This window comes from Trachypithecus francoisi, unplaced genomic scaffold, assembly GCF_009764315.1.
Source record: "Trachypithecus francoisi isolate TF-2019V2 unplaced genomic scaffold, Tfra_2.0 Lachesis_group10, whole genome shotgun sequence".
Taxonomy (NCBI): domain Eukaryota; kingdom Metazoa; phylum Chordata; class Mammalia; order Primates; family Cercopithecidae; genus Trachypithecus; species Trachypithecus francoisi.
In genome coordinates, this window is record NW_022681455.1 from 122,180,535 (window position 1) to 122,196,846 (window position 16,312).

At 50.6% G+C, this 16,312-nt stretch overlaps 1 protein-coding gene and 1 long non-coding RNA gene across 2 annotated transcripts in view; one reads left to right on the forward strand and one right to left on the reverse strand.

Moving 5' to 3' along the window:
- The window catches only part of CMIP (c-Maf inducing protein), a 272,103-nt gene that overhangs the window by 55,758 nt on the left and 200,033 nt on the right, over window positions 1-16,312 (forward strand). The gene's annotated exons all lie outside the window — the stretch shown is intronic.
- LOC117088111 lies at window positions 4,893-7,910 on the reverse strand. The gene is made up of 3 exons (XR_004439004.1): window positions 7,852-7,910; window positions 7,519-7,598; window positions 4,893-5,474 (listed from the first exon to the last, which is right to left on the reverse strand). It is a non-coding gene; the product is annotated as an uncharacterized LOC117088111 (long non-coding RNA).

A 16,312-nucleotide genomic window follows, 5' to 3' on the forward strand; every position in this document is an offset into this window, starting at 1 on the left:
CCCTGCCTGACAGCCTTGCATAGCCCGGGGGGCTCAGTAGCTTGGGGCTCAGGCAGACCCAGACCTCCGATGGCTGCCATTTACGAGAACAGCTGTCACTTGGAAGGACCTGCTACCTGTCTTCTGAGGTGTGTTTTTCATACCTTGTACTGGTCCTCTCCACCAGTAACCCCTCATGGATGAGTGATTCTTACTGTGTAGGAACAACTTGGGGCTCAGTGAGGTTGAGCCACTTTTCCACGGCCACTTAGAGCTGGAGCTCATTCTAAGCAGGGGTCTCTAGGAACTGTTTCTAGAGAACCCTTGAACCCAGCTGGTGGCGTCCAGAAGGGTTTCTGGAAGCACGGTGACTGTCTCATTGTTCCATTAGCTTGAGCCCTATGGGTCCTTAGGACACAGCCAGCTTGGAGAAGTCACTATAATAACCCGTCTTGCCAGTGATGTCCAGGCCTCGGCAGACCGGCTCCCCGAGGGTGTCTGGGCCTTGGCAGCCAAGGTCTTGTTAAGCCCAAATCCCACAGGACTCGCATAGAGTGCGGAATGCCAGTTTTCTGAATTGTGCTGAAGACTCAGTGGCCTGGCCCTGCTGTGAAGCCACGGGGCTTGTGCTCTGGGAGCCTTGGCCCACACAGGGGCCCCACTGTCTCCCCTGCTGCCGCAGCCTCGAGGCCTACAAAGAAAGCTCCTTCTGCCTGTGCAGCATGGGCTCCTGGGTCCCCTGCAGACCACCGTGACTGCTGCTCCAGCTGCAGTCCCCCCAGAGGCTTCTCCAGGCGGTGCCTGCCGACTCTCCGGTGCTTCCCTTATTTTATTCCTCTTCCGGGCACTAAGTTTCGGTTTCCTTTTCATTGTTCTTTGTTGGTCTGTTCATTCATTCATGCATGCATGTGTTGGTTCATTCATTCATTCTCAGAGTAGCATGGTGGCTCTGAGGACAGAGGTCAGACTCAGCCGGGTTGGAACCTGCTGCTCCCTAGCATTGGGCCTCTGGGCAGATGTTTTAACCATAGAACTCAGCTTCCTTGTCTGAAAACGTGGGGATGACGCTCCTTCTAGGACAGTCAAGAGGGTTCAATGAAATGATGGATGTGGAGCCCAGGACGTGACCTGAGGATGGTGCTTGTCATGGTGGGGTCTGTGTCCCTCCCTTGGGCACACTCTCTCCTTCCTTCCTTTCCAGCTTCCTGAGCACGGTCCAGTGCCAGGGGCTGGGCACAGGCCTGAGTGAGATGTGGCCCTTGTCCCCTAGCCTTTTTGGTCTGGGTCCTCACCTCTGCACCAAGTCTCCCTGGGGCTGCTCTGCAGCTCTGAGGGGGCCACTCTGCCTCTGCCCAGTGGTCCTGCTTTCTCACGGGGGTTATCAGGCCTCTGCTCCCCGTGCCTCACTCTGCAAGGGTCTTTCTACGTGACCCACGCTCCCGTCCTTCCATGCCCTTGCCCAGGTGCCTACACACATGTGCCCTAGAACGTGACTGCACACACTTGCATACCCCACGTGCACACACATGCATACCCCACGTGCACACACATGGATGCATGCATACGCCCCGTGGTTCTTGAGCAGACATGTCCTGGGCCCTGGCATGCACTCCCCCGGGCGTCATGGATACACACAGTCCACATGTTTGCAAATGGGCAGACACACCTCCCTCTTGCACATCCGTGCACACCCAATCCACATCTTCCTGCCCCTGTGTGTGCACACAGTCCCAGTTAGTCTGCATGGCACACACCTCTCCATACAGACAGGTTCCCAGCTGTGCGACCACTCACCCACACGTATGCATTTATTTTTTAACACATACATATGTATCATTTAGTAGGACACCAGATACAAACATCTGAGTGCTTTACAAATTCGAATGTATTTAATCCCCCTGTCAACACTAGGAGGTAGTTTCTGTTAACTAGCCCCATTTCACAGATAAGGAAACTGAGGCATAGACCAGTTAGATTGGTATAGAGAAGTTAGATCGTGTGCTCAAGGCTCCAGTCCAGGCTCTTGGCCCTGACTCAATGCTGTTTGCCTGTTGAAGATGTGGGCGCATGCATGCACCATTCACACTGTGAACGTGTCCCAGCATGGCCACATCCCCTCGCGGTATACACATATGGCCATGAGCACTCAATCTCAAGGTCGTGGATGCACATGTCTCACACCTATGCATGGAAGGACACTCGGCACACATACTTGAGAACATACTTGTCTCTGCACACACACCACTTGCACACCCATGTACACATGTGCCCCAACTTCGCCCCAATCTCCAGCTCCCTTTCAGAGTCCCTTCTAGGATATTCTCTGATTTCTCCCAAGTGCCCAGTTCTGGAGGGAAGTGAGTGCACAGATCTGGACCTGGTGGTGACCTCTGGGTGGGAGGCAGCCCTGGCCAAGCTGTCTCCTCATCTTAGCATCCGCCTGTCCCAGTTCCCATGTAGCTTCCTTGTCATCCATCTTTCTGGGCTGGCCCAGGGCACGTGCCCCCATCCCAGCCTTCAAGAATCTGGGAGTGTCTATAGCAGACTGAGCTGGCATGTGGCCTCCGCCCAGGGAGCGGAGGTGGCTCCCCAAAGGCTCCCTGAGAAGTGGTGGAGGAAACTCAAGCTTCCCCCTCCAGTCCTTTACCCCCACTGCACCCTAGCAACGCCCTCTGAATCTGAAACAGTTTTGGGGGCGGCAGCTCCGGTCCTGCCCAGCAACTCACAGTTGTTGCCTGTGGCATTCAGATTCAAGTCTGGGCTTGTTAGCCTGGGCGAGACTCGCCTATTTTGGCCCTATGGGAGGCATCCAGACTCCACTGCCCTTGCCTTCCGGGTCTCCCCACGCACTCTTGGCTTCACCTGGCTCTCTGCTTTGCTTGGGCGGCTCGCTTCTGGAGGAGCCCTTTCTTCCTTCTCTTTCCTGATGCAGAACGTACCCAGTCGCCCCGGGGCAATCGGCCTTCTTCAACCACTCCCTGGGCTCTGCTCCTCTTTCCCTCCCTCCGTGTCCTGCCAGCCCCAGCCTCTGGCATCTTTTAGAGCTGGTGCACAGTCCTGCCTGAGCATCGGTGAACATGAAGCCATGGGCTGTGGCTTAACGATTCTTTTGGTGAATTTTGATTCTTTATCAAAGTTTCCTTTCTTCCTCCCTTTTTCCTCCCTTTTTTCCTTCGTTCCCTCCTTCCCTCCTTCCTTCCTTCCTTCCTTCCTTCCTTCCTTCCTTCCTCCCTCCCTCCCTCCCTCCCTTCCTCCCTTCCTCCCTTCTTCCCTCCCTTCTTCCCTCCCTTCTTCCCTCCCTCCCTCTTTCCTTCCTCCCCCTTTTCTTTCTTTTCTTTTCTTTTTTTTTTTTGAGACGGAGTCTCACTCTGTCACCAGGCTGGAGTGCAGTGGTGAGATCTTGGCTCACGGCAACCTCTGCCTCCCGGGTTCAAGCAATTCTCCTGCTTCAGCCTCCTGAGTAGCTGGGACTACAGGCACGTTTCACCACATCCAGCTAATTTTTGTATTTTTAGTAGAGACTGGGTTTCATCATATTGGCCAGGCTGGTCTTGAACTCCTGACCTCAAATGATCTGCCCGCCTCGGCCTCCCAAAGTGTTGAGATTACAAGCATGAGCCGCTGTGCCCACCCCCGCCCACCATTTTCTTTCCTTTCCCTCCTTCCCCTACTCCCCTTCCTTTCTTCCCTCCCTTCCTTCTTTCTTTCCTTCCTTCTTTGCATGGGTCAAGGCAAGGCCTGTGCGTCTGCGTCTTTGAAGGCCTCACGAGTTGAACTAACAAAAGAAGAAAACCCCAGGAGATGAGAAATCATTGGATTGCGCAGGTGCCCTCTGCCAATTGGTTAGCAAGTTTTTACGAGCAAATCTGGTGGTTATCCTTTGGAAAATAAGCAAAGAGAAACCACTTCCTGCCACTTCCAGGAGCTGCTCAAGTGCCGGAGCTTTCTAAGACCTACTGAGAATCTGAAACTTCAGGCCAGCGTCCTCCGTTTTCCTGGAGAACGCAGCAATTTGTGTTGGTGAAATTCCACTGGGCCCAATGGGGTTGGAGATTGCATTTCAGTCTTGTCTTGCTAAGGAATTTCTGAGATCGAGTAATTTGGCAAGAAGAGAAAAAGGAGAACAAGTTTGGGTTGTGACGCACGGGCAGCAAATGCCCGTCCTATTTTGGGACTGGTGCCTCCTGCTTTGCATGTGCCACACAGCCTCAGGAGACCTGAAGCCCCTCCTTGGCCCCGGGGAAGCTCTGGCCGTCCCCTGTGCCACGCGTTGTATTGGACTCCTTGCACTCCTTCTTACTCGACTTGCAAGGTTACGCTATTAAATAGCATCATCTGCAGAACGGCCTTAAAATCTTGAATGGGGAGAGAAAATGCGGTAGCTGGGGGTGGAGTGGAGTGGGGGGCAGGATTGCAGGGTGGATGTAGCATGGGCGTTGATGCTTAGGTTTGACTCTGGTTCTTTTTTTTTTTTTTTTTTTTTTGAGGCGGAGTCTTGTTTTGTCGCCCAGGCTGGAGTGCAGTGTCATGATCTCAGTTCACTGCAACCTCTGCTTCCCAGGTTCAAGTGATTCTCTTGCCTCAGCCTCCCGAATAGCTGGGATTACAGGTGCATGCTACCATGCTCAGCTAATTTTTGTATTTTTAGTAGAGACGGGGTTTCACCCTGTTGGCCAAGCTGGTCTTGAACTCCTGACCTCAAGTGATCCGCCTGCCTCAGCCTCCCAAAGTGCTGGGATTGCAGACGTAAGCCACTCTGCTACTAACTGGCAAGTCACTTAAGTCCTTGTGCCTTCTTTGGCTGATTTATGGAATGGCAATAATCCTGGGGATGATGGGAGGACTTTTATTCAGTCGGCACATGTGTGGCTTCTACTACATGCTAGGCCCTATTCTAAGTGTTGCAACTTTTAAAGAGTGGTCTGCAGAGCAGCCCTAAGGGGCAGCTACTGCCTCACTCAGATGGGTTCAGAGAGGTTAAGTAACATACCTAGCTGCTAGGAGGCAGGACTGGGCTTTAGACCATGGAGTCTGGACATGGGACCTGGCCTGGCACTCTCAGTGTAACAAGGATTAGGTGAGATGCTACATCAGTGAGGTGACCACTTGTCCTGTTTTGCCTGGGACAGTCCCAGTTTACAGTCCCAGTAAAGTGATCAGTGATGCTTCATTTCATTCATAGATTACATGGTCAGCTTATGTATTGATTATTCAGGACAGTCTTGGGGACATGGTGGCACTGCCTCCATGTGAGCAATGGAGGGGGAGGTGACATGGCCACAGAGCACCCAGCCTGGCTCGCCTGGGGGTGCCTGGGTTACCCGGAGAACGGAGATGTCCTCATTCATTAACTCATTCACCCAGCGATCCATGGGCCTGTCACGTGCGCCAGGCATTTGGGCGTCATGCTGATGGCGGGGGGAGGATGGGGAGGACCCAGACAGAAGACAGCCAGCAGGCTCTGGGAAATTAAGTCACTTCCAAGACCTGCGCTTCTGAGAAATGCAAAGTGTTACCGTTATCATCATACTCCCATTGCTTTGTTTGGCAAATTATGACAATATGGCTGTTAACCAAGCAGATTCTGATTACCTATTGTTTGAATGCAAAAAAAAACAAAACAAAAAGAGAAGGAAGAAAAAGCCTTCTGGTTATGTGACCGGTGTTTAGCAGTTTCCATTCCTGAACAGGCCTGAGGCCAGAGCCAGTCCCCAGGCGGTGCGGAGCCATTGCTGTCGCTGTGAAGCTGGGTAATCACTTTATCTTTTATGCTGCAGCCATCACGCCCTGTCTCTCTGTCCTTAGATATGTTTGTGTGATGTCGTGGGATGTGGCTTTCCCAGGCAGTCTGTTAAGCAGCCAGAGGTCTACTCTGGCCTCCTGGTTGATGTTTTATTAAAGAGCTGCCCTAGTTCAGCACATCCGAAATATTATGGCTAAAGAACACAGGCCCTGTAGTACGGTGACCAGTTTGTTCTGATTTGCCCAATACTGTCCCTATTATGCTGAAAGTCTTGAATTCCAGGGGATCCCTCAGTCCCAGGAAAACCGGGATACATGGTTACCCTGCTCTGGAGTGAACACAGCCCTGGGTCACCATCGGGGGCTCTGCCATGTGACAGCAGGGTGCTTGATGGTGAAGATTCTCCCCGTGGTATGAGCAGTCGATGTTATCCCTGGTCTCAGTGGATCACTGGGTCGCCTGCCTAGCCCCAGATACCTCTGCCCCTTTTATTTTAATTTTAATTTTTTGAGGCAGGGTCTCTCTGCACCCAGACTGGAGTGCAGTGGTACAATTATGGCTTACTGCAGCCTTGACCCCTGCCAGGCTCAAGGCATCCATCCTCCCACCTCAGCCTCCCGAGCAGGTGGGACCATAGATACATGCCACAGTGCCTGGTGAATTTTTAAATTTTTTTGTAGAGACAGCTCTATGTTACTCAGGTTGCTCTTGAACTCCTGAGCTCAAGCGATCCTCCTGCCCCGGCCTCCCAAGGTGCTGGGATTATAGGACGTGAGCCACGGCGCCTGACCTTGTACCCCTTAACAAGGTACCAGTCTGATCACCTTATCTCATAGTGGATGTCTAGAAGTGAATTCTGAATCTCAACCCACTGCCTTGCTCTGAGGTTGCCTGAACCCCATGGCCCCCCTCCAGATCCCTGAGCGGATCGCCAGGCCTGTTGGCGACAGACGTTGTCACCCGGGAACAGAACAGGATATGGCTGAGTAGCTGATGTGTAATGAGGGCCTGTTCACACCTGGCCCTGTGCTCCATGGGTTTTATATTTAAATCCTCACATGCAAACTTTCATTTTATAAATGGGGAGGTGGGGCTTGGGAAGGTTCAGTTATTTCACCAGTGTTAGAAGAAAAAGGTCAGTGGGACTGGGCGCAATGGCTCACACCTGTAATCTCAGCACTTTGGAAGGCCAATGCAGGCAAATCACTTGAGGTCAGAAGTTTGAGACCAGCCTGGCCCACGTTGTGAAACCCCATCTCTACTAAAAAAACAAAAATTAGCCTGGTGCGGTGGTGGGCACCAGTAATCCTAGGTACTTGGGAGGCTGAGGCAGGAGAATTGCTTGAACCTGGAAGGCAGAGGTTGCAGTGAGCTGAGATCCTGCCTCTGCACTTCAGCCTGGGTGATAGAGTGAGACTCTGTCTCAAGAAAAGGAAAAAAGAAAAAAGAAAATGGCCAGCAGAGCTGGGTGCCGTGGCTCACACCTGTAATCTTAGCACTTTGGGAGGCCGAGGCAGGTGGATCACTTGAGGTCAAAAGTTTGAGACTGCCCTGGCCAACATGGTGAAACCCTGTCTCTACTAAAAATACAAAAATTAGCCGGGCATGGTAGTGGGTGCCAGGAATCCCAACTACTAGGGAGGCGCTGAGTCAGGAGAATCGCTTGAACCCGGGAGGCAGAGATTGCAGTGAGCCAAGACTGCGCCATTGCACTCCAGCCTGGGCGACAGAGTGAGGCTCTGTCTCAAAAAAAAAAAAAAGAAAAGAAAAAATGGCCAGCAGGGCCTGGAGCCCACCTGTGCTGTAGTCTATGGTCTGTGCCATTCCATGAGTGGTTGATCCCAATCTGTGCCCCTCTGCAGAGCTCGTAACCAGCCTGTAGGGAGAGAAATGAGGAGAGCAAGAGGGAGGGTGTGGAAACGTGTTAACATGTTGACATTCCAATGAAATTTTAATTACAGTTTTCAAAAATATTGGTCTACAGTGGATTGGAAATAAAATGAAAATGGGTCTTTTCCCACAGACAGTTTGGGAAGTGCTGCCTCAGACCCTGCTCTTTTGACCCCTTGAATCAGCCAGTGAGGCTGGGCTGTTGCCGCGGTAACAGGCAGTGCAGCTGCTCCACACACCTGAGGTTTATTTCTCCTTCCTGCCAAATGTCCAGGGCACATCAGTAGGGCGCCTTGCTCATCTGATCATGCAGTGACCCAGCCGATGGAGGGCCTGTCTCAACATATGCGTCTGCTGTCCTGGAGTCAGGACAGGGGTGTGGCCGCTTGTACAGGACACACGTCACTATTCATGATTCATTGGCCAGAGCAAGTCACGTAACCACACGTATAACTTACAGGGGTGGGTGGGGAGGGAAGGAAAGTGGAATCCCCCGTGTTCTGAAAAAGGGGGGAACTGGGCCTGTGTGGAGGCCATGGTGCTGTTTCGCTTCTGCCTGTTCTTGCTTCCATGTGGGCCTGGTCCTCCAGACTCCACGCCTGGAGAGCTGCTGATCTTGTCTGTTTTGTCCATTTGCACCCTGGTTTTCAAAGGCAGCAGAGTCTGTGGGCCCCAGAGCCTCAGCTGGGACCTGCTGGGCCGAGTGTCTGGTCCTTCTTGGAGCTTTGGTGCTTTATTGGTTTGGGAACTGAAAGCCTTGTCTATTTCCCTCAGACTGTGTGAAGAAAGGTATGAGTAGTGTCAGGGAACTCTGCACAGAAACTTTGGCCAAGATCATTTTCCTCTTGGACCCTGGGTCTCTCTTTGAGTCTCTCCTCAGTGAAAGAGTGGCTGGTTTAAACCAGGAACAGGCTGGGTGCGGTGGCTCATGCCTATATTCCCAGCACTTTGGGAGGCCAAGGCAGGTGGATCACCTGAGGTCAGGAGTTTGAGACCAGCCTGACCAACATGGCAAAACCCTGTCTCTATTAAATACAAAACAAAAAATTAGCCGGACATGGTGGCGCACGCCTGTAATCCCAGCTACTTGGGAGACTGAGGCAGGAAAATCACTTTAACCCAGGAGGTGGAGATTGCGGTGAGCTCAGATTGTGCTATTGCACTCCAGCCCGGGTGGCAGAGCGAGACTCCATCTCAAAAAAAAAAAAAAAAAGAGGTGAATCTTGCCTCAGTTATACTCAGCCATTTCATTACACAGGAAAACCTCATTCTTCCTTTTTTTTTTTTTTTTTTTCTGAGACAGAGTCTCGCTCTGTCCCCTTGCTGGAGTGCAGTGGCACGATCTCGGCTTACTGCAAGTTCTGCCTCCTGGGTTCACGCCGTTCTCCTGCCTCAGCCTCCCAAGTAGTTGGGAGTACAGGCGCCTGCCACCGTGCGCGGCTAATTTTTTGTATTTTTAGTAGAGGCGGGGTTTTACCGTGTTAGCCCGGATGGTCTCAATCTCCTGACCTCGTGATCCGCCCACCTCGGCCTTCCAAAAGCTGGGATTACAGATGTGAGCCACCACGCCCTGCCCATTCTTCCTTTTATTGCAATTTATTGTTTTTTTTTTGTTTTTTTTTTTAAATCTGGCCTTGTGTTATGGAAATAACATTGGAAAATGGAGATTAAAATGGGAAATGGAAATAACAATCAGTAATGGCTTAAGAACAGAAGCTTGATTGGGGAAAAGTCTTCTGAATATAAGGATGATCAAGTGGGAAGAAAATAAAGTGGAACTTTGAGGTTGAAATGGCTCACTGACGCCTGTAATCCCAGCACTCTGGGAGGCTGAGGCAAGCGGATCATGAGGTCAGGAGTTCGAGACCAGCCTGGCCAACATAGTGAAACCCTGTCTCTACTAAAAATTAGCCATGTGTGGTGTAACATGCCTGTAGTCCCAGCTATTTGGGAGGCTGAGGCAGGAGAATCACTTGAACCCAGGAGGCGGAAGTTGCAGTGAGCTGAGATCATGCCACTCCACTGCAGCCTGGATGACAGAGCGAGACTCCGTCTCAAAAAAATAAAAAAAAAAAAAAGAAAGATCATCGGCTGGGCGTGGTAGCTCACACCTGTAATCCTAGCACTTTGGGGAGGCCGAGGCGGGCAGATCACGAGGTCAGGAGATCGAGACTATCCTGACTAACATGGTGAAACCCCACCTCTACTAAAAATAAAAAATTTTTAAAATTAGCTGGGCGTGTTGACTGGAGCATGTAGTCCCAGCTACTCGGGAGGCTGAGGCAGGAGAATGGCGTAAACCCGGGAGGCGGAGCTTGCAGTGAGCTGAGATCCGGCCACTGCACTCCAGCCTGGGCGACAGAGCGAGACTCCGTCTCAAAAAAAAAAAAAAGAAAAGAAAAAGAAAAGAAATAAAAAAGAAAGATCATCCGCCCAGCCTTGGCTTTCTGGGGGTCTTGGGTACCCTCCCTCTGCAGATGATAAAGAGAAGCCTAAAACTACGTTTCTCAAACTGGGATACGTGCAGCCTATGAGGGTATCAGGAGTTTGAGAAACCATAGGCTAAATTGGGTGTATCTTCTATGTGTGTCCACTTGACTTGTGGATTCAGAGGGAAAAGGTTAAGTAATTTAATATATAATTTCAAACGTGGCTCATCTTCTCGGAATGAGCCTTTTCCTTGAGGGGTGGGAAGGTTAAGTCATTTAACTGGTGTGTAATGTAAAACATGGCTCCCCTTTGTGGGAACATCCACTTTAGACAATTTCGTGAAGGGAGGAAAGGTTAAACCATTTACTTCGGGAGTCATTGGAGATACTATTTTGCTGTTAAAGTGTGCAAAGATGTGGAGTGGAATGCAAATTCACGAGGCTCATAAACATTAACCAGGAGACTGGAGTGAAATCTCCTGGTTGGGGTATCTGCAGATCACTTTGCATTTGCCCTGCTTTATATTTGGGGGAACAAGAGGACTGGGTTCTGGGGAAGGGCTGTGAGGGTAGCGCTCGGTAGTCCTGGGGTGTGAGTCCCATTGCTCCCTGTGACACTGGCCCAGCCTGCTGGGGCTGGACTGATAAGGTGATTTTTGCCTTTCTTGGTTCATTTCCCACTTGGTTTTCCCAGGCTTTTAGTAAAGCCCCCTTGGGCAATGCCAACCCATCCACCCATACTTAAGGGAGGACTCAGAGATGATTGAACAGAGAGGAACAAAGCAGAAGTATTCCTCCCCCAACCTTGTTCTAGAGACAAAGTGGGTGCTGCATCCTCTACTTTATATTATTTTGAAGTATTAAATGTGTGCATTTATTTTTGAATAGATAGGACTTTCATATGATGCACAGCTCAGGAAATCTATAAGGAAACGTAGTCAAAAGTCCCTCTTGCCCTGTGGTCCAGCTGCCTTATCTCCTCCCCAGAGGCCACAGCATCCCTGGTTTCTGATCATCTCCTTTGTGGACATAATTAGGTACATAGAAGCAAATACATACAAATTTTTATTTCCTTTTTTTTCTTTTTTTGGTTTGTCTAAACAAATGATAGAATCCTGTGCACATTTTCCTGTATTATTTTCTCACTAAACAGTAGTGAGGAATGGTTGCATATCAGGAAAGCTTCCCCGTTCTCTTTTTGTGGTTACAGAGCATTCTACTCCATGGCTCTATTTAGTCATTTTCTTACTGATGGCTGTGTTTGCAGCCTTTTACTCTGTCAAGTAATGCCGTGTGATTATCCATGTATATATATCTTTGAGACAAATTCAAAAATGTCTCGGAAAAATTCCTAGAAATGTCTGAGTCAAAGGTTATGCGCCTCTGGAATATTGATAGGTATTTGCAAACTACATTGGGAGTTTCAATACTCTCCATCAGACTGAGAGGGTGCTCCGTGAGACAGATCTCAGGACAGCTCGTGCCGGCCTGGGACGGTGTGCAGAATGATCTGATCATGCCCGAGGGACCCGAGGAGGCCTCAGGATGGGGGTCCTCATGGTGTCTCAGGGTCCCCTCTGATGTATACTTTTGTCAGCTGTGCACTGGGGTTGGGAAATGCTTAGGAGAGCAAGTGTCATGCCTGGAGTGGTTCTCCCTTGGCCTTGCCCGCCATTCCTTTGCAGAATTAAGCACATGATGCATTCATTGGGAAGAGGCACATTGGGATCCGGTATTTGGAAAGCAGAGGCCCCTTTTTGCTTAGCATGGAGTCTCCCCCACTCCCAGGAATGAACTCTTGAATACAATTCAGGTTCCCTTTCACTTAGCCTTAAGAGCAACAGCTTTTATGATGGGAAGGGAATCATTCATTTTACTTTTTTCAAATGAAGATCTACTCTTCAGAGTGCCAGCAGGTCCCCATGAAAAACAGGGATTCATTCAGGTATCTGCAGGTGTCACCAACACCGGGTGCTCCCCGCATGGCAGACCTCCTGTGTCCTCAGCTGTCATTGCCCTACAGGGCTCTCTTTAGCTCCATCCTATAGATGGGCAAGCAGGCTCAGAGATATGTGGCATGGGCAGGACCACCCAGCTGGAGAGCCCACCAGAATGATGCCGATGTGCCCTCAGCCTGCACAATTCCCTGCGTGTGTGTGTGTCTGGGGGCTTGCTTCCTGTCACCTGGCTCAGTGTAATACTTTGGTGGGAGCTTGGCTTTGGAGATCGGCCCTTGGGTTTGACACTGGGCCTCCCTCCTTCCTGTGTGCACTGCCTCTGGCACCTCTCTGAGCTTCTGGTTTTTTAGCTCTGAAAATGGGAATGACTTTCATGTTGGTGCCTGATGTACAGGTGCTCAGGGGGTCAGAGTCTGGCTGTCTTTCCCTTCTGCGTACTCTATCCGCCTCCTTCTGGTCGTCCTGAGCAGGCTGGGCTAGGGCGGCCCTAAGCAGAGCTCTACCCTAGAGTTCGGGTGGGGGCTCTGACCCTGGTTTCAGGAATGCTGCCTGGACAACCCAAGGGCATGGTCTGAACAGATGTCTCTTGAGGCCTACCTGCCCCGGCTGCACGTCTCTGGGGCTGGGTCTTAACTGGGACCCAGACCCCTCAGCTTGCTGTCTTCCTGTCTCCCCTAACCGGAGGGGAGGGAACAGCTGGGGCTCCTGGTGGGCTGGAGCATGGAAGTGTGATGGATCTGATGCAGTGAGTGGCTGGGGGCCCCTTCGTCAGGAGCTCCGGGCATCCTGCTCCCGTGGAGAAGTCCTGCCCCAAAGGAACTGTGACTGAATCAGACCTGGCTGGCAAATTGAACCTCATTTTCTGATCAATTTCCATTAGGATTTTAGATGAGGATGCTTTTCCTGTATCTTTAATGGGGTATTTGGCAAAAGCTCTGCTCACTTTGTCTTTGACTTTGCCTCTGTGAGCCCCCATCAAGGTATTGACGACAGTGCTGTCAGCATCCTACCGCGGGGCTGCCATCCTCTTTGTGTTATAGTTCTCAAGGTCTGATCGCGGACGAGGAGATGTTCACTTCTCACAGCTGCCCAGGAGCTCCACGGAGCAGGTGTCAAGGCCCTTGTTTCCCTGGATGTGAGTCGCCCAAGTGGGACCATGATGACCGCCCTCATCTCTGATGTTTTTTCTAATGATGATGATGACAATGTCAATAATGGTAGTATTATTCCCACCTAGCATATTATGTCCTCTCAGCTAAGCACTTGGCTTGAATTAGTTTAATCCTTTGACAGTCTTATGAGGAAACACTATTGTTAGTAGCCCCGTTTAGCAGGTGAGTAAACTGAGGTTTAGCAAGCAAAGGAACATACACAAAGTCACATAACCAGCCAGGCACAAAGCCAGGATTTAAGTCCTGGAGGTGCGATTCCAGGTCTTTTCAAAATTACACATCACTACCGCCTTTCTCAGATACTGTGTTGGACCAGTCTAAGATCAATGTCTTTTTTTTTCCCTTCATTTAAAAAAAAAAAAAAAAAATCGCAAACCTTTGTTTTGGGTTTCTTTCTTTCTTTCTTTTTTTGGTGAGACAGAGTCTTTCCTGTTGCCCAGGCTGGAGTGCAGTGGTGAGATCTCAGCTCACTGCACCCTCCGCCTCCCAGGTTCAAGCAATTCTCCTGCCGTAGCCTCCCCAGTAGCTGGGAGTACAGGTGCATGCCACCACGCCCAGCTAACTTTTATATTTTCAGTAGAGACGGGGTTTCACCATATTGGTCAGGCTGGTCTTGAACTCCTGACCTCAGGTGATCCACCCGCCTCGGCCTCCCAAAGTGCTGGGATTACAGGCATGAGCCACTGCTCCCGACCTAATTTTGGGAAAATTTTAAACATATACTGAGAGCATGGAGGCGTAAAACGAATCCCCATGTACTCATCATCAGCTTCAACAGTTCCCAGCTCATGATGAGTCTTGGGGTGTAGCTACCTCTATGTGCTTCCCTCTCTCCCAGCCACTGTTTAGATGCAAATCCCTGACATGCTATTATTTCATTAGAAATGACTTAAATAGGAATCGCTAAAAAAAAAATTATCTTTAAACAAATAAATATAAATGTAATAACATCCTCATGCCTAAGAAACTAACAATAATTCCTTGATATCAAACGTCCAGTGTTCACATTTCCCTAGTTGTTTCATTAATGATTTTTACTATTGATTTGCTCAATGACGATTCTGGACGTGGTCTACACCCTGTGTTTGCTTACGGAGGGTTTTACAGTCTCTGTAAGTTCGTCATCTACCCTGTAGAATTTTCCATATTCTGAGTTTTGCGGATTGCTTCCTCATGGTGTCATTTAACACATTCCTCTGTTCCCTTTATTTCCTGTAGATTTCCTGCATACCTTGTGAATTCCTAGTTTGTTTTTAGACAAGGTCTACCTCTGTTGCTCAGGCTGGAGTACAGTTGTGTGATCGTGGCTCACTGCAGCTTCAACTTCCCAGGCTCAGATGATCCTCCCACCTCAGCGTCCCTGGTAGCTGGGATTACAGGTATACAACGCCACACCTGTCTAATTTTTTGTATGTTTTGTAGAGATGGCATTTCGCCATGTTGCCCAGGCTGGTCTCAAGCTCCTGGTCTCAAGCAGTCCGCCCTCCTCGGCCTCCCAAAGTGCTGGGATTACAGGAGTGAGCCACCATGCTCGGCTTATTTGATGAATTTCAATCCCTTGCAGTTACTATTGTTTTGGATGCTCCAGTTGGCCCATTTTTGGCTGGTGGGAGCTTTGAGTTTTGATTTTGACTCCTGGCCCTCTGGTGAAGCTCGTGAGTTCTTTCCTCTTCTTGGTAGGTTGGAAGATTTTCCCCCTAGGTTGAGGTTTTTAGAACGGGGCCTGCCTGCATCCATTGCTGCTCACCAGGCCCAGAATGTGGGGCTTCCTGCCAACAGGCTATTCAGAGGAACCTCCTTTCTCTCTGGCCTGGTTGCCAAGGTCCCAGCAAGAGGCTGGGGTTGAGGAGACAGCCAGCTCGGCTGGCCCGGGCCCCACGCATAGTAGGTGTTCCGGAAATGGCTGTTGAATGAATGACAGGACTGCAAGCTGATCCGCCACACCACCTGGCTGGAGTGGGCTCCTTTCCACCCTGGGATTCTCCGGGAGGCCAGTTTTCAAATAGAGCTGGCCTTTGATTCTGTGCCGTGTCGGGGACACCTTCCTGGGACTGAGCCGGCGTGGAGCTGGGATTGAACCTCTAGCTTGTGCTGAGGGTGCTGCCTTGGGAGTCCCCCAGTCCATTCTGGCCTGGTTGATGTACAGACCCATGGGTCTAGGCAATGGGGCAAGGGTCGGATGGGTCACTTCCCAGAGTGGAGCTGCCTCCTATTTCCAGGCCAAGCCGTTTTGCGAGGGACACAGGCATGGCCCAAGCTGGCTCCTGACTTAGCGCCATTACTTCCTGGTGTGAATATTTAAGATTCCAGCTCTCGGATCCTCCAGACTGGCTTTCATTCCACTGACTTGCAACCTTTGTCCTGTTGTCTTTGCGCAAACCGTATTTGCTGCGCTTCCCTCAGCCCGGGTGGGGCACTCTTGCGCCCGCCGCCCAGTGCAATCCTGGGGCTAGAGGAAGGCTTTGTGTTTTGGCCCCAAAACAGACCATGGGGTTTCCATTGTGGTTGCTGCTGCTAGTTTAAAAGAAAAACAACAAAAGCAAAACAAAACAAAAATGCCGCCAGCTTTGTTGATGTCCAGGGAATCTTCATCCCTAAAATAATGCATTTGTTTATGGAGACTTGACTTCATGTATTTACTATAGAAGAGACTAGAATCCGGTGACACTTCCGGTCTATTTGAGGAATGGATTTGCGTCTGGTTTTGTGGTGAAGAGGGCAGATGTCCCAGCCCATGCAGTTGGAGGGGTGGGGCAGGCAGGGAGGAGGAGGGTGGCTGAGAAAGCTTCCCCTTTGTGGGGGCGTGTGGCCGCCTCCAGAGGATCAGGGTGAGGGAAGCTTCCAGAAGAGGCATGAGGAGGGAGGAAGAAGCAGCCCAGTTTGACCTTAGGAACAAGGCTAACTTGGGGTGCAGTGGTCAGGAGTGTGATGACACCATCCACGTTCCAACCCACGTGGCTAGTCCATGATCTTAGACAAGTGGTTTGTGCTCGTCGAGCCTCCGTTCCTCACATGCAGAATGGGGGTACTGTGAGGATTAGATGGGACAGCCTGTTAAATAAGACTTTAGCATGGCTCTCAGCACCTCATGGGCACCACTGATAGATCTAGTGTTGCGGTCAATCGCAGTGGCTCTGGAGC